At 42.9% G+C, this 18,244-nt stretch overlaps 1 protein-coding gene across 1 annotated transcript in view; it reads right to left on the bottom strand.

The window, feature by feature from the left end:
• PCSK5 (proprotein convertase subtilisin/kexin type 5) overlaps positions 1–18,244 on the bottom strand; it is a 492,175-nt gene that overhangs the window by 133,266 nt on the left and 340,665 nt on the right. The gene's annotated exons all lie outside the window — the stretch shown is intronic.

The raw sequence follows: 18,244 nt of genomic DNA, 5'->3' as shown, positions 1-18,244 counted from the left end.
GGCTGCCTTCCCTTCCCCGTCATGCCTTCCCACTCCACCACGGGCATGTGCCTTCATCACCCTAATAAGCTTCTTGCCCATGACTCTTTGTTTTAAGATCTGCTTCTGGGGGGCCAGCTAAGACAAAGCCCCAAGCTCCACTATTCCCAAGAAACTTCTAGTTCCCCAAGCCCATCATGCATTCTCCCACCTGGGATATAATTTTAGTTCGTACCCCACTCCCTCCTGTCTTCTCTCAGCAAACTTGTACTATTCATTCTTTACAAAGTTGCCTCCTTTATGAGGTTCTCCCTGAATGTTTCCTGTCACATCATAATGCACCTGAATGGAATATTCTCTGCTCTGTAGCACTTCCTTCATATTTTAACTTTACCCTACATATCAACGGGTATTTATGTACATATGTGTCTCCTCTTTGGGACTAGATACTCTTTGAGGTTAGGAATCATTTCTCACAGTCTGGTCTACTACTTGCCACTGGTAAAGCGGTCGAAGCATTTTAGTTAGGAATGCAAAATAAATAAATAAAATAAAAAAGGTCATCTGGTAGCTGAAAGCTCAATGAAAATGCTTTCATTAATTCATTCAACATATGATTATTAAACATCTACTACATACCTGGTGGGGTCCATGGGTGGCACAAGTGGCTAAGCACTCAACTACTAACCCAAAAGTTGGTGGTTCAAGTCTACCCAGAGGCACCTTGGAAGAAAGTCCTGGTGATTTACTTCCAGAAGATCAGCCACTGAAAACCCTGCAGACCACAGTTCTACTCTGACACACATGGGGTCACCATGGGTCAGAATTGACTTGACAGCAACTGGTTACATATGAGGCACTATTCCAGGTATTTGGGATGCATTGGGCAACCCTGGTGGCATAGTGGTTAATTGCTACAGCTGCTAAACAAAGGGCCGGCAGTTCAAATCCGCCAGACACTCCTTGGAAACTCTATTGGGGCAGTTGTACTCTGTCCTATAGGGTCACTATAAGTCGGAAACGACTTGACGGCACTGGGTTTTTTTTTTTTGGTTTCGTGGGCAAAATGTACATCTCTTCCCTGGTGGTACTTATATTGCAGCCCAGGAGATAGACTGTACATAAATACAATAATCTAGTAGATTTTATATATAATTAAACAAACAACAAACAAACCCATTGCTGTTGAGTCGATTCAGACTCATAGAGACCCTACAGGACAGAGTAGAACCGCCCCATAGGGTTTCCAAGGAGTGGATGGTGGATTTGAACTCACAGCCTTTGGTTAGCAGCCGAGCTCTTAATCACTGTGCTACCAGGGCTCCATAGTACACTTACCCAAACCCCACTAAACCCACTGCCATCACTTAGAAGCTAGTAAATGTAATGGGGCGGAGAGGGGGGAAGGGGCAAGCAAGGTAAGCAAATCAGATGGGCGGTGATGGAAACATAGGTTACAAGTAGAACATAATGGGATCCAGGAACCCCAACAATAAAAGTCAGGAAGAGGGTGTGCACATTAGGCCGGAGTTGTTCTGAAACTTAGTTGACAAGGTTAATTACCAACATGCACTACAGTGATTTTGCGTTCAGCAGGCTAGCGTTTGTAGCTTCCGAGTACAGTAAGTAGCCCTATTCTATAAAAGCTTGTAATATCCTTAGTTAATGTCTATAAGGAGGCTGGAGCTTTCAGGGTTTCATAGACATGTGGTCCCCAGGCAGACTGCCTGCTGTGAATCCAATTTTTAACACAAAATGTGTTTCCAGCTCACAAGTTCACTGCCAGTTTATTGAAGTTCATGGAGAGAACAATATCAGTTGACAAAAGTGTATTACAGAGGGGTGCTAAGTTTTTGGAGGTGAAGTGAGGGGATGAAACAAACCAAGGACAGTGTATCTAAGATGGCAGACATTTTCAGCTAAATTCACATCACAGTTACCATCCATCCCTTTTTCAGTAAAACTGCCCAGGCTAAAAAAAATATTCTGCATGAACAATAAAAATTATTGTGCTCAGCTTAATGCCCTAATAGTTAACACAGCAAATTTACCTTTTGAGTACGTGCATATAAAAAGTAAAAAGAGTAGGGGGTTAAGTGGGATTCAGAAGTATAAGCATATTTTTAAGAGGGCATGATTTAAAAGTGAGATTGACAGAGATTCTAAGGGAGATGATAGTTCACTGTAATGGTAGGCTCTAAAAATACAGTTCTGAAAACGTACATCACGGAGGGTTTCGATGAAGAAGAAAAGGCAAGGAGCACTTAAGAAAGCCACCACAGTTTCATAGAGAACTCTGTGCTGAGTTCAATATTTAAATGTCTGTAAGGAGGTCAGAGCTTTCAGGGTTTCCTGCTAGGAGCTCCCATCACTGCAGGGGATGGAGTATTGATAAGGGCCGCTTTAAACTCTCCAGAGGCTTCCCATAGCACATGACATAATCCAGACTCTTTGGAAAGGCACCTTGGGCAACCCACAATCTGGCCCATCTCTTTCTCTGTGCCCAGCCTCTTGCACCCAAAGCTCTAATAGTAGGAAACTTTCTGCAGTGCCCCAGGTGCTCTGGGTTGGCTCATACCTTCCTTTCCTGTTAACCTCTTTTCTCCAGTTCTATCCTTCCACCATTCCCCAGTTTCCTCTACAATTTCTTTCCATAGCACGTTTTAACACATACGGCATTTCCTTCTTCCTTTAATCTGTGATGCAAACGGTTACCATGCTTGGCTGCTAATCTAACCTAGATCTCCAGGCCTTTCTTCTCAGCTACCTCTGTGTGGACTCAAACCTCCAACTGTTTGGTTAGCAGCTGGGCACGATAACCAAAAGATTGGAGGTTTGAATCCACCCAGAGGTGCCTGGGAAGAAAAGCCTGGAGATCTAGTTCCAAAAAATTAGCCATTGAAAACCATATGGAGCTAAGTTTTACTCTGAGACACATGGGGTTGCCATGATTGGGAATTGACTCAAAGGCTACTAGTAGGGTGGTATAAACCTATTAGATTATGCTGCCGTTACATCCTTTTACAGATGAGGGGAGTGAGGATTAGAGAGATTGCATAATCTACCCAAGTTACAGGTGGCCAGTGGCTGAGCTGGGACTTGAACCCAATGTCTCTTTAGTCTGATTACTGGGTCTCTGTGCCTAATGTCGGTGCCAGTGATTCTTAAGGTGGGACCAACAGCATCAGCATCACCTGGGAATTTATTAGAAATAAAAGTTCACAGACCCCTCCTCAGGCCTCAACCTGTTGCTATTGAGTCGATTCAGACTCAGAGAGACCCTATAGGACAGAGTAGAACTGCCCCATAGTTTCCAAGGAGCAGCTGGTGGATTTGAGCTGTGCACATTTTGGTTATCAGCCAAGCTCTTAACCACTATGCCAGCAGGGCCTACTGAATATGAAATTCTCAGGGTAGTACCCAGCAACCTGTGTTTGAATAAGCCTTCCAGGTGACTCCGATGTCCACTCATGTTTGAGAACCACTGCTCTATGCTATTCTTCTTACAGTCCTTTGGAGGGGCTGTGGCCACCTTGCTCGAGACTCAGACTACTTGCTACTCTGAGTTACTATTTGGCACTATCAGTAGGAGTTGGGCAACGTGCATGCTGCAAGGATATCACCCCCATATGCCATCCTGAAAGGTGGTTGTACTGTCAGGCCTTTTGCTAGAGGGCTAGGAATCCAGCTCAGAATCAGAAATTCTGCTGCCTCCCTAGAGAATAAGTTTGATGTGAAATACAGAGTAAGAATTTATCATTAATAAAAGGCAGAGAAACATCATTGCTATTTTATTTTAGGATTGTCTAATTATTAGCCTGAAGCACTAAAAGGGGACCAATATTGTCTCTGTTGACAGCTATCAGATTAAGCTACATCTTGAAAGTACCTGCCAGTATCTGGAATTCTTGGTGCTCGATATGGCCCCCATGTTCTTAGAGCTTATAAGCTAGACAGCCTGACCTGCAATGCTCAGAGGCCCAGAAAATATGTCACAGAACAGGGTAGAGGCATGAGCTGGGTTCTTCTTGCAGGATTTAGTGACGTGCTTGAAATTTCCAGGACAACAGAACTATTACTCAGTTTCATTTCTGGCACAGGTATCAGAGATCAGGTTGCCCCATCCCTGAGCAGGCTGCCATGGTCTGCAAATGTCTCACCACCTCCTCACTGTGTTCTGTGTGAGGAACAGCGTAGGCAGCAGGTCTTCATTCTTCAGCTCTGGGTCATTGTGTTTTACTCCTACAGAGCTGAGTGGGAGGGGGTGGGTTGGTAAAGGAGAAAGGACAGTTATCTCTAACCTAGTGGTGAGATAGTGGCAAACTAAGGTTTCTATCTTTTGGTGGGGAAAATTTCAAAGATAAAAATCTTTCTAGACAGTGCCCAGTGGCGTATCTAGGATATTGCATAGGCCCTGGGCCTGGGGCATCATTGAGCAGGTTCTGTTAACCCGGTACGGCCCAACGTCCTTCCTCAAGCATGGGAATGTGTTAATTAAAAGATTAATGAGCTCGACCTGTATTTTTGAGCTGATATGATGGTAAAGTTATCTAAAAGAGAGGTGTCAGATGTTTGGACCAGGTGTAATTTCAGTGCTTGCCTTAGGGACCATTTTCTGTAGACAAGCCATGGCCATACCAGGTTAATAGAAATTGCTCAGTAGTACCATACACCTAGGGCAGGTGCAATACCTGCCATGTCTGCCATACCCGAGTTACACCTCTGCAGTAGCTTTAAAGAAATAATGGATATTGAGTGGTGAGAGTGTGGAAAGGCCATTTTTTCAGCTTTTGGTTTTTATATAACCCTTTAGACTTTTTTTTTTTTTTTAGACTTGCTGTCTAAAGGTGGCACAGGGGTAAAGGTCGGAGGTTCAAATCCACCAGCCACTCTGTGGAAGAAGGATGTGATAGTCTGTTTTCTTAAGATCTACAGCCTTGGAAACCCTATGGGGCAGTTCTACTCTGTCTTACAGGGTTGCTATGAGTCAGAATCGGTTTGGGTTTGATTTTGATTTTTAGACTCGTAGTGTGTGTTATGAGATGATACCTTGGCTAAACCAACTTCCAGTTGTTGCTCCTGTGCTCAGCTGCTTCCAACTTAGTTTGCAGGCAAAGGTTGCATCTACTCAACAGTTATCCAGCCATTGACCTGGATTTTTTGACTTTACATAATTTAATCCTCACCCTTCCTTCCCCCAGACAGAAGTCAAACCAACAGAAAACATTAAAGTCTTGCTTATTCTGCTCCTACAACTGTGCCACAGTCTTTCATGCATTCCTTCTTTTTTTTTTTTAATTCGTTCAAAAGCTATTCATTGAACAACTATCAAGTACCAGAAACTGTGCAAGTTATAGGGGATACAATAGTGAGCAAAAACGGATGTAGTTCTTGCCTTCATGGAGCTTACAGTCTAGAATGGGAGACAGACTTCAGTCAAAGAATCACAAAAGCAAATGTACAATTGTGACTCTGACAGGGCTGGGAAGGAAAGGTGACACTTGAGCAGGTGTCTGAGGGATGAGTCAGCCAGACTTGGGGTAGGGGGCACTGCAGGCTGAGGGGACAGCACACACCAAAGATCCCAGGCGAGAGGAAGCTTGGCCAGTGGTGCGAGGAACTGAAACAAGGCTAAAGTGGTCAGAAGGGAGAGAGGTAGAGATGGGGAGAGAGGGACAGAGAGAGAGAGAGAAAGAAGCATGTTGAAGTTGAGGTGGGGGGCAGACCTTGCAGGGTTTGTTAAAGAATACCATATTTACCCACAGAGCAACAGGTTTCAGCAGGAAGGTACTGTGATCAGATGTACATTTTGAAAAGATCACTTTGGCCAACAAAAAGTAGGTGATAAGTAAGCGAATGATACATTTGAGTCTGCAGTAAGGGAAATAGAGCAGGATAAAGGTGCCACCTAGTCCATCTGCCAAAAATGAGGCTGATCGTCCAGCTGGTTTAAGAGAGAGGGCTTGGAAATGCTATGCAGGACAGAGTGAATCCTTCACTTTCGTGAGTATAAATGATACTAAGGCAGAGCTTAACGGTGAGCCTGCCTAGTCGTTACAGCAGCCACAGCCAGGCTTTGTTGCCTCATCGACTGCTGATGGTCAGTGTTGGAAGTCTGCTGGTAGGTGCCATTCAGGCTCCAGCTCTTGCCGTCGAGTCAATTGTGACTCATAGCAACCCTGCAGGACAGAGTAGAACCACCCCATAGCGTTTCCAGGGAGGGGCTGATGGATTCAAACTGCCAACCTTCTGGTTAGCAACATGAGCTCTTAACCACTGGGCCACCAGGGCTCCATTCAGCCTCAAGCCACCTGTAAACAAATCCCCAATTCACATCTTCAGCCAAAAAGTCCAGGTCTATCTGGCTCACAGCCTGGGGCTCAGAACACCCTATTGCTCAAGAGTTGCTTCTTCGATCTGAGAGGCTGTTAATTTGTCTCAGTCCTGAGGTGAATGGCCAGCAAAATTGGTGCCTTGCTGAATAATTCTTCAGAGTGTATCCATTAAGAACATGCTGTTTATTGGAGTATCTCTCAATACATCAAGGGTAGGCATCTCAAAAGGAGGGAAAAAGCATCTAGGGTCACTATGAATTGGAATTGACGGCAACGGCCTTTTTTTTTTTTTAGGTATGGTAACAGTGCTTCTCTGACTTGATGTGCTTATGGATCTCCTTGGCGTCCTGCAAAAGTGCAGATTCTGATTCAGTAGATCTGGGATGAGACTCAACTTGCCCTTCTAACTGTATGAGTTTTATATTGCTGCCATAACACGTTACTGAAAAACTTAGTGGCTTAAAACAACACTCGTTCATTTTCTTAACAGCTTTGTAGGCCAGACCTCTGGCAGTGTGGCCCAGCTGGTTCTCTGCCCCACATTTCACAAGGTCAAAATCAAGGTGTGGGCCAGGCTGTGTTCCTTGTGGAGGCTCTGGGGATGAATCTGCTCCAAGCTAATTCAGGTTGTTGGCATAATTCTGTTCTATGTGGTGATAGGACTGAAGTCCTTATTTCTTTGCAGGAAATTGGCTGGGGGTTGTTCTCAGCTTCTAGAGGCTGCTACATTTTCTTTGTGTGTAGCTCCCTTTCTCTATCTTTAAAGCCAGCAACTGTAGGACAAGTCTTTCTCATGCCTCAAATCTCCCTGACCTTCCCTTCAGACTCATGTCTCTTTCCCCTTCTTTTGCTGTATCTCTCTGACAGGCTCTAGTGCTGGTAAGGCCTCATTGATTACATTACACCCATTCAGATAACCCAGGATAGTCTCCCTAGTTTTTTTTTTTTATTTTATTGTGTTTTTGGAGAAAGTTTACACAGCAAATTAAGTTCCCGTTTAACAATTTCTATACATATTGTTCAGCGACATTGATTACATTTTTCACAGCGGGTCCAGTTTTTCATTATTTCTGTTCCAGTTGTTCCATTTCCACTAATCTAGCTTCCCTATTCCCCTTACTGTCTCATCTTTGCTTTAGGGTAAATGTTGACTGTTTGGTCTCATATGGATGACTTTTTTTAAAGGAGCACAGTACTCGTAGTGATATTGTTTATTTTATGAGCCAATCTGTTATTTAGCTGAAAGGTGACCTCTGGGAATGGTTTTAGTTCAAAGCTTAAAGGGTGTCTCAGGGCAATAGTCTCGGGGGTTCCTCTAGCCCCTACCAGTCCAGTAAGTCTAGCCTTTTTTTTTAAAAGAATCTGAGTTTCATTTTACATTATTTTCCCATTCTATCTGGGACCATCTGTTGTGTCCCTGATCAGAATGGTTGTTAGGGGTAGTTGGGCACCATCTAGTTCTTCTGGTCTCAGAAGAGATGAGGCCATGGTTCATGTAGGTTATCAGTCCTGTAGACTAGTTTCTTCTTTGAGTCTTTGGTTTCCTTCTTTCTCTTTTGCTCCAGATAGGTAGAGACCAATAGTTTTATCTATAGTCTCCCTATTTTAAGGTCAGCTAATAAAAAAACATTTTCTGCCAGCTCAGTTCTAAGTCATGGGACTCCATGTGTGTCCCTGTACCACAGGGCTTTCAATACCTGATTTTTTTGGAAGTTGGTTGCCAGACTTTTCTTCTGAGGTACCTCTGGGTGGTCTTAAATTCCAACTTTTTGGTTAGCAACTGAGTGCGTTAACTATTTGCACCACCCAGGGACTCTGTGGTCAGTTGATAACAACCTTTAATTTCATCTTCAAAGTCTCTTCACAGCAATGTTTCCATTAGTGTTTGATTGAATAACCAGGGAATGGGACTTCTGGCGGGATATGGTTGGAATTCTGACCATGCTAACCAACTCCCAGCTCATGATGATGCCTATGTTGCTGGTCCACTACCCACACTTTGATTGGTGACGTCCTAAAGCATTAGCTTTACTGAGTTTGTGGCAATGGTTTTGTGTGTGTTCTAGGTTCAGTGACAGCATTGTCAGGAAGTCTCATGCTATTTTCCCTTTACACTGAATAATGTAATATTGATAACAATAATAATGACTCCTGGTTTGGTCACACAGAGCAGTACGGGGTGAACATTGCCCTGTTCACAAGAGACAACATGGACCCTGAGCCTGACATCACTAGCTAAAATAGATCATCCTGATGCAAACTCCATGGTCATGGGCTGAAAGTTGTTTTGAAGGAATTCTTCCTTGGCTCTTGTATTTCTCCTCCTGGTTGCTGTTGTTGTGTTGTTAGGTGCTGGCGAGTCAGTTCCGACTCACAGCGACCCTATGTACCACAGAACGAAATGCTGCCCAGTCTTGCGCCATCCTTACAATTGTTATGCTTGAGCCCGTTGTTGCAACCACTGTGTCAGTCCATCTTGTTGAGGGTCTTCCTCTTTTCCGCTCACCCTGTACTTTACCAAGCATGATGTCCTTCTCCAGGTACTGATCCCTCCTGACAACATGCCAAAGTATGTAAGACACAGTCTCACCATCCTTTTTGCTAAGGAGAATTCTGGTTGTACTTCTTCCAAGACAGGTTTGTTTGTTCTCTTGGCAGTCCATGGTATGTTCAATATTCTTCGCCAACACCACAATTCAAAGGCATCAATTCTTCTTCAGTCTTCCCCATTCATTGCCCAGCTTTCACATGCATATGATGTGATTGAAAATACCACGGCTTGGGTCAGGCGCACCTTAGTCTTCAAGGTGATATCTTTGCTTTTCAACACTTTAAAGAGGTCCTTTGCAGCAGATTTGCCCAGTGCAATGCGTCTTTTGATTTCTTGACTGCTGCTTCCATGGCTGTTGATTATGGATCCAAGTAAAGTGAAATCCTTGACAACTTCAATCTTTTCTCCGTTTATCATGATGTTGCTCATTGGTCCAGTTGTGAAGATTTTTGTTTTCTTTATGTTGAGGTGTAATCCTTACCGAAGGCTGTGGTCTTTGATTTTCATCAGTAAGTGCCTCAAGTCCTCTTCACTTTCAGCAGGCAAGGTTGTGTCATCTGTATAATGCAGGTTGTTAATGAGTCTTCCTCCAATTCTGATGCCCTGTTCTTCTTCATATAGTCCAGCTTCTCAGATTATTTGCTCAGCATACAAATTGTCTAGGTATGGTGAAAGGATACAACCCTGACACACACCTGTCCTAACTTTAAATGATACAGTATCCCCTTGTTCTGTTTGACCAACTGCTTCTTGATCTATGAGCACAATTAAGTGTTCTGGAATTCCCATTCTTCGCAATGTTATTCATAATTTGTTGTGATCCCCATAGTCAAATGCCTTTGCATAGTCAATAAAACACAGGTAAACATCTTTCTCGTATTCTCTGCTTTCAGCCAAGATCCATCTGACATCAACAATGAAATCTCTGGTTCCGCATCCTCTTCTGAATCTGGCTTGAATTTTTGGCAGTTCCCTGTTGATGTACTGCTGCAACTGCTTTTGAATGATCTTCAGCAAAATTTTACTTGCGTGTGATGTTAACGATATTGTTTGATAATTTCTGCATTCTGTTGGATCACCTTTCTTTGGAATGGGCACAAATGTGGATCTTTTCTAGTCGCTTGGCCAGGTAGCTGTCTTCCCAATGTCCTGGCATACACGAGTGAGCACTTGCAGTGCTGCATCATTTTTTGAAACATCTGAATTGATATTCTTTCAATTCCTGGAGCCTTGTTTTTCGCCAATGCCTTCAGTGCAGCTTGGACTTCTTCCTTCAGTACCATCGGTTCCTGATCATATGCCACCTCTTGAAATGGTTGTAACATCAACTAATTCTTTTTGGTATAATGACTCTGTGTATTCCTTCCATCTTCTTTTGACGCTTCCTGCTTCATTTAATATTTTCCCCATAGAATCCTTCACCATTGCAACTCGAGGTTTGAATTTTTCTTCAGTTCTTTCAGCTTGAGAAACGCCGAGCATGTTCTTCCCTTTTGATTTTCCATCTCCAGCTCTTTGCACATGTCATTCTAATACTTTACTTTGTCTTCTCAAGTTGCCCTTTGAAATCTTCTGTTCAGTTCTTTTACTTCATCAATTCTTCCTTTTGCTTTAGCTGCTCAATGCTTGAGAGCAAGTTTCAGAGTCTCCTCTGACATCCATCTTGGTCTTTTCTTTCTTTCCTGTCTTTTTAATGACCTCTTGCTTTCTTCATGTATGATGTCCTTGATGTTATTCCACAACTCATCTGGTCTTTGGTCATTAGTGTTCAACAGGTCAAATCTATTATTGAGATGGTCTCTAAATTCAGGTGGGATGTACTCAAGGTAGTATTTTGGCTCTCGTGGACTTGCTCTGATTTTCTTCAGTTTCAACTTGACCTTCCATATGAGTAATTGATGGTCTGTTCCATAGTCGGCCCCTGGCCTTATCTGACTGATGATATTGAGCTTTTCCATCGTCTCTTCCCACAGAAGTAGTCAATTTGATTCCTGTGTTTTCCATCTGGTGAGGTGCATGTGTAGAGTTGCTGTTTATGTTGGTGAAAAAAGGTATTTGCAATGAAGAAGTCATTGGTCTTGCAAAATTCTGTCACGTTATCTGTGGCATTGTTTCTGTCACCAAGGCCGTATTTTCCAACTACCAGATCCTTCTTCTTTGTTTCCAACTTTCGCATTCCAATCACCAGTAATTATCAATGCATCCTGATTGCATGTTCAATCAATTTGAGACTGCAGAGGCTGATAAAAATCTTAAAATCCTTCATCTTTGGCCTTAGTGGTTGGTGTGTAAATTTGAATAATAGTCATATTAATTGGTCTTCCTTGTAGGCATATGGATATTATTCTATCGATGACAGTGTTGTACTTCAGGATAGATCTCGAAATGTTCTTTTTGACGATGAATGCAACATCATTCCTCTTCAAATTGTCACTCCTGGCATAGTAGGCTATGTGATTGTCTGATTCAAAATGGCCAACACCAGTCCATTTCAGCTCACTCATGCCTAGGGTATCAATGTTTATGCATTCCATTTCATTTTTGATGATTTCCAATTTTCCTAGGTTCATACTTCTTACATTCCAGGTTCCAATTATTAATGGATGTTTGCAGCTGTTTCTTTTCATTTTGAGTCATGCCACGTCAGCAGATGAAGGTCCTGAAAGCTTTACTCCAACCACGTCATTAAGGTCGACCTACTTTGCAGAGGTGGCTCTTCTCCAGTCGTCTTTTGAGTGCCTTCCAACCTGGGAGGCTCATCTTCTGGCACTATATCAGACAATGTTCTGCTGCTATTCATAAGGTTTTCACTGGCTAATTCTTTTCAGAAGTAGACTGCTGGGTCCTTCTTAGTCTGGAAACTCAGCTGAAATCTGTCCTCCTTGGGCAACCCTGCTGGTTTCTGAATGCTGGTGGCATAGCTTCTAGCATCACAGCTACATGCAAGCCCTCACAGTATGACAAATGGACAGACCCTTGGGAGCTCGTGTGCCTCCTCCTGGAGGCTCAGAAAATCACATTTTCTGGGTTTAAATCAATTCCAGATCTTCTTCTTAGCACTGGGGTACCTTAGGCTTCTACCCCATCTGCTTTTTCATTTGTAAGAAGGGAATAAAATAGGGGTATTGAAATGAAATGACCCTTATAAAGCATTTAGCACAGTACTCAGCACATAGGAAGCACACCGTACATGGGGGCTGCTATTATTATTACCAAAAAACCCATTGCTGTTGAGTTGATTCTGACTCATGATGACCCCATGTGTTAGAGTAGACTGCTCCATAGGGTTTTATTGTTTGTAATCTTTATGGAAGCAGATTGCGAGGCCTTTTGTCCATGGCACTGCTCGGTGGGTTCAGTCCACCACCATTTAGGTTAGTAGTTGAGAGCAAACCATTTGTGCTACTGAGGTGTAGTGAATTACTTAACATGGCCCTTCTAGCCATAGCCTTTGTGACTCCCACCAAATGGCTGGGTGCGACTATGCAAATAAGGTTCTTGTGGCCCACCAAGGGGATTGGATAGTTAGCTAATAATGCAAATAAATGTGTGTGGAACCCTGTGGGGGTGGGAACCATGAAATAAGGTGTATGGGGCCCTAATGAGGTGATTGGTCAGTTTTTCCAACCCCCTAGGCAGAGGGGACCTGGTTACCACCAAGAAGAGATGGGAGCAGAGCACATCACATCCTTTGAAGCCAGGACCCCTTCACTGAGACCCTCTTAGACCCAGAAGACAGAGAGAGCTATAACATAAGAGATGGCAAGACAGCAAGAAGCAGTGGCAGAGAAATGGTGGCAGCAGAGGCAGCAGAACCAGAAGACCATCAGGAGACACATGGTGAACTTCTTTGCCTGCCACAAGAGTGAAAAAGCTGACTACCTTTGGGCAAGAGCCTTGCTGGTGGAGCCTTTGGGCACTTTTGGGCAGAGCAACTGTTTCCGATCTATGGAAGGTGGCCGTGGGGTGCCTTCAGGCACTTACTGGTGAAGCTAAAGAGCTTTGTAACATTTTCCCAAGCAGGGTAGAGGCTGGGCAGAGGGACTGGGGGCCAGAGAGAGGCCTGTCTGCTGGTATGACTGAGAAAAGGCTGTCCTGATGGAAGAACTGTATTCTGAATTGTAACCTGTTGCTTCCCTAAAAACCCTATAACTGAGTAGGGTCTGTGAGTTCTATGTGGCTATGGCAAGAAATTATCAAACCAGCGGAGCAGTAGAGAGTGCTGTGGGATGGATGACTAATGTCAGAATTGCTAAAAAGGTTGGAAGGTGGAGGTATGTTTGACCTCTGCCTCATAGGAATCAGCCTTGGGCTGTTGATCTTGATTCCCTGTCCTCCTTTTATTATTATTAAGGAGTTATTGTTGGTGCTGTTAGGGAAGCTGAGCTGTTAGCATATCACTTTCCTTCCTTTTGCTCTTCTCTGGTAATGACAGCTTAGAGGGGAAGGGGCTTTCTCTTTTCTGAGGAGGAAAGTAAGGCTCTGAGCAGGCTCCTGTCCCCAAGTCCAGTCTTGTAAACAGGCGTCACCTAATTTGTTGCTGTGGCCATGGACCTCACAGTGACGAGAGGCTGTGGGCTGCCTGCTCTTGTGTACTCACCTGAAAGCTGAACTCTGCTTGGTGCCCTGTCCTTTCATTAAGCTGGCTCAGCATAGCCATCAGTCCTCTGGGAACTGAAGCACATACAGCCTCCTCAGCATTCTGTCTGAATGAATTGCTTCCTTAATATGTTGGCAGGAGGCCAAGAGTTGACTTGATGGGGTCCTTGGGCAAGTCAGTTAGCCTCTCTGAACACAGAACTGATGACTCTGATGACAAGATGGGGGAGGAAGGGCAACAGCCCCACTGAAGGTCTTTTACAAATTGACCCCAAGTGGTTTTCCCATCTCCTCCCTCCAGCCTCTTGCCACACCCACCCCATGCCTCAGCCTCTGTGCCCCTCTTAGTCCACAAGCCTTTTGATAGCTTTGTGTCTTTGTTCAGGATGTTCTTTCTTGGAGTACCTTGCTTTTATATCCTAGCCTTCCTTGACTTACAAATTCCTGCTTATCCTTCAAGATTCGGGTCAAATGTGACTTCTCTCTGAAGTCATTCTATTCACTCATTCCACAAATACTTATTAAGCAAGGCACTGTGCTAGATGTATAAGATGCAGCTGTGAATAAGACAGATGAGGTCCCAGCTCTCATGGAGCTGACATTCTAATGGGAGAGACCAACAGTAGACAAGTAAGTGAACAATATAATGTCATGTTGTGATAATGGCTATGAAAGACTTAAAAGAAGAGTGGGCAGGTATGCATGGAGGGAGCTTCTTTCTAAGGAAGTTGTTTTTGAACAAAGACCTGTAGGATGAGAGGGAGCCAGCCATGTGAAGACCATGGATCTTGAACCTGAACAAGCTTGTTTTGTTTGCAGAGTAAAAAGAAAGTTGCTATGGCTAGAACATGATGAACAAGGGAAAGGGTGGCATGAGATGAGGTGAGAACGAGGCCGTCGTAAGGAGTTCAGATTTTATTGAGTGAATAAGAAAGGAGTGACAATATCTGATTTTATATTTACAGTAGCTGTGGAGAATGGATGGGGATGGAAAGAAAAGAGAATAGAAAGAAGAAAAGAGGAGAGAAGAAAGAGAAGCAGAGAGTCTAGTTCGGAGGCTCCTGCAGCAGTACATTTTGGAGAAAATGGTGGTTTGGCCCAGTGTTACAGCTGTGGAGTGGGGAGAAATAGACCTTTTGAGATATATTTGGAGGTAGAGTTAACTGGACTTTGTTGATGGATTGGATATGGGGGAGAAAAAAAGGAGGAAGAACCCTAGGTTTGTGGTTTGAGTGATTAGGTGGTTGGATTATAATGCCTTTTACTGAGATGGGAGAGATTTCTTGGTAGCGATGGTTAGGGAGTTGGGGAATCTTAAGTTTATTTTGGACACGTTAATTTTGAGATGATTATTAGACATCTGAAAGGAAATGTCAATTAGCCTCATGAATCTTGAGGAAGAGGTCAAGAATAAAGATTATCCATCTATCTAGTAATCAACATACAGATGGTATTTAAAGCCATGAGACTGGATAAGATCACCTTGAATAAAGTGTAGGGAGCAAAGAGAAGACGTTAGGATCCAGGAAGTGATCTGTACACCAACTAGCAGAGTGAACTAATTGTTCCTCCCTTTGTTTTTGTAGGGCTATGTTAAGACCCTCCATAAATCCTAGATCACCCTACATTTTAAGATACGACATCATATCCAACATATTAAAATTCACCTTCATCCTACATTAAATTTAGTTGTATGTAATTCCTTAAGAGTTGAGTTGCAATTGATTAGCTTGACATGCTGCATTTTGTAGATATTTCATTAAACAGGATATCATTTGATTTTGGTCTTTGACTTTTTATTTCTGCATTTTAGAGCCAACTCTATTTTTAGTGGTTCAAGCTATTTTTGAGTGCACTTGAAAAGCTTGTAGTGCAAGGGCATGGGACTTTTAACAATTGGCGAAGTGGGCTCGCTCCTCTGGACTGCCAATATTTTCTTAATGCCCCTTTTAAGGCACTTAAATAGCTTCATATTATAACCATGTGTTTTTGTGTATTTAGACTATAAGCCTGAAGAGGCCAAAAAAGACCTCAGAGGTTGGTGTATAATAGGGAATTAGTAAAGTTTATTTATGGAAGCAATTAATTCGAGCTTACAGGAGAAAGAGGCAAGTCCAGGGATATATGGTGCTTTCTCTCTTCACTTGGGAAAAGGTTCTGACCCTTTGCTTTGCAATGTATGTAATGTGAATTTGTTTTTCTCTGGCAATGCTAAAAAGAAGGCAGTGTTATACAGAAGGCTGAAGCTGTGGGCTTCAGTTCCAGCCACACCCCTTAGACCAGAGACCAGACCAGTTGCTGTCGAGCCGATTCCAGCTCGTAGTGACCCTATAGGACAGAGTAGAACTGCCCCATAGGGTTTCCAAGGAGTGCCTGGTGGATTCAACTGCCAACTTTTTGGTTAGCAGCCGAACTCTTTACCACTAAGCTACCAGGGTTTCCTGATTTCTATAGGCCTCTAATGCTTCATCTATATAATCAGGATATTAGTACTTGCCTCATCCACCTCATGGGGTTATTGTGTGGACCAAATTAAATACAACCATTTTGGTAAAAACTCTGTCAAACTTAAAATACTGTGTTCTTAAAAAAAATTAAAGAATGGTTACAATTTAGGCCTCAAAGAATGTGTCCCGAATTTTCTAGCAAGTGGGGATGCAAAACATCTGTGGCCACTTGATACATAGTCCTGAAAAAGTAATAGTTGTCCCCAAACAAGGACACTTTAGAGAGAACTTGTAGGAAAAATCTTCAGGGATAACTCAGTGAAAACTGTCTTATATGTCCCTTGGAGGTAGAGAATGGGAGACAGCTGCAGACTGGCCTGCTGAAACGTAATGGTTCTGCATAACTGCATCCTTTTGCCCAAGAACTGACTGGGGCCAGATCTTTACCTCTTGTGATGATTACAGGGATTACAGTCTTCATTTCTGGGTGTCAAGTAGCTCTAATGAACTACAGTGAAATTAAGTCCATCTTGGCTATGACCTGCTAAATTTGTCAATGGCTGTAAAGTACTCTGCCGAGAGCTCCAGATTTTATGGGTTTGCAACAAAAATAACATATTTGGAAATAGATGTTGACCAGAGAAGTGAAGCAGGTTTATGGTTTCTGTCAGATACACATATTGAATTTGGGGCCGGGGGCCCAGCTCAGGCCAGGTGAGGTCAAACTGCAGCTGGCCTTTGTTTCCCCTTTGCCATTTAGTATTACAGTAGAAGCATTGAACTGGGCAGGCCATAGTTTAGAATCGTCTCCATACGCTATTTCCATTTTTCATGCTGCCTGTCTGCCATCACTTTCTTTGAGTGAGGCTGAATGATAATATGAAAGTAGTTAAGAATGCAAGTCTATTTTATGCTTTAGGAGCATGACATTCTCTTTACATGAGGAGGATAAGGTGCTATAAATTTCTATACCCGGATATACCTAAGGTGTTGGTTACTCTGAGAAGCTTAAATCACGAAATTGTTACTAAACCAATACCCTCCCCTCTGGACCAAGTTCTTAGTTTGCAAGCGCCTCAAAATGAAGGGTAGATGTGGAGTGGAAAACAATGAATCTGACAGAAGCTATTAGCAGCATATTAAGACTGATACTGAGGTGGAAAGTAAGTCTTTCTCTTGTAAGCAAATTCTGATCAATTTGTAGATGGATACTGATTGATTAGCAATGTCTTCCATAGGTGTCTGCCTTAGCTGTCCTTCCAGAACTGATTCTAGCTTAACCTGTTGCAGGAAACTTGCCCCAACCAGTCCAATCCAAAGGAATCTCAGTGTATTCTGAACACACTGGGTGTGTGTCCCGTTCATTTGATATTTACAAGCCATTACATATTGTTAACTGCCTTACTATTATTTTCTTATTATTCTGAATCTACCACTTACAAGATACGTAAACTCAGTCAATTTATTTCAAGTCTGTGCACCTCAGTTTTTTGTTTGTAAATGGAGGATAAGTGTACATCTGGGCTAGGTTCTTTTAAGAATTAAAAGATGATATATTTACATCATCATGTATATGCTGCATATTCCCACATTGTGCAGCACACAGTAGGTGGTCAATAAGATTAGTTTCTTCCCATCCCAATCGGGGGGCTTTAGCACAGTAGAGGCTCTCTCTTACATCTTTTATACCTCTAGATCTTTAAAACTAGTCGTTCAATTTGTTTGTTGGTTTTTCTTTTTTCTCATTTCGTTACAAAAAGGCAGGGCAGTGAATCTTCAAGGCTAATGATTACATCTTACGTAAGGTTCAAAGAGTCAAAGACCTATATACTCCACGGCTGTTTTTGCTAACTATTCAGTCCCACTCTTTGCCATGTACTGGAGATTTATTTTGAACAAAGTCATCTTCTAAGCATCCACAAATATAGCCATTGTCAGTTTCATACAAGTTGTCAGCAAACTGAACCATGCCACCTCCTCCTTTACCAATTTGGATGCTTCCTGCCTCATTCTCCACCCTTTGGACCCCATCCCCCCACACCCACTGGTAGATGCGTAGTGCTTCATGCCCATTGGAAGCACAAGGGAAACAGTGGACCCAGATGGTCCATGGGATGGGAACTAGTATTCATACAATTGGAGAAAAACTACACCAAGTTTTTAAAATATTTTTCAAAACCTGCTTTGTAAAAACAAGATATAATATACATTCATGACCAAATTTAACCTGTTCTCTTCTTATATTGTTCTGTTTCTCTTTCCTTTTCACTTCAGACCTCTGCCTACCCTTTCTTTTCCGACTTTATTTAGATGCTTCGTTCACCTCCACCCTT

Source organism: Elephas maximus, chromosome 9, assembly GCF_024166365.1.
Source record: "Elephas maximus indicus isolate mEleMax1 chromosome 9, mEleMax1 primary haplotype, whole genome shotgun sequence".
NCBI classification, from domain to species: Eukaryota; Metazoa; Chordata; class Mammalia; order Proboscidea; family Elephantidae; genus Elephas; species Elephas maximus.
This window is presented reverse-complemented; position numbering and strand designations above follow the sequence as displayed.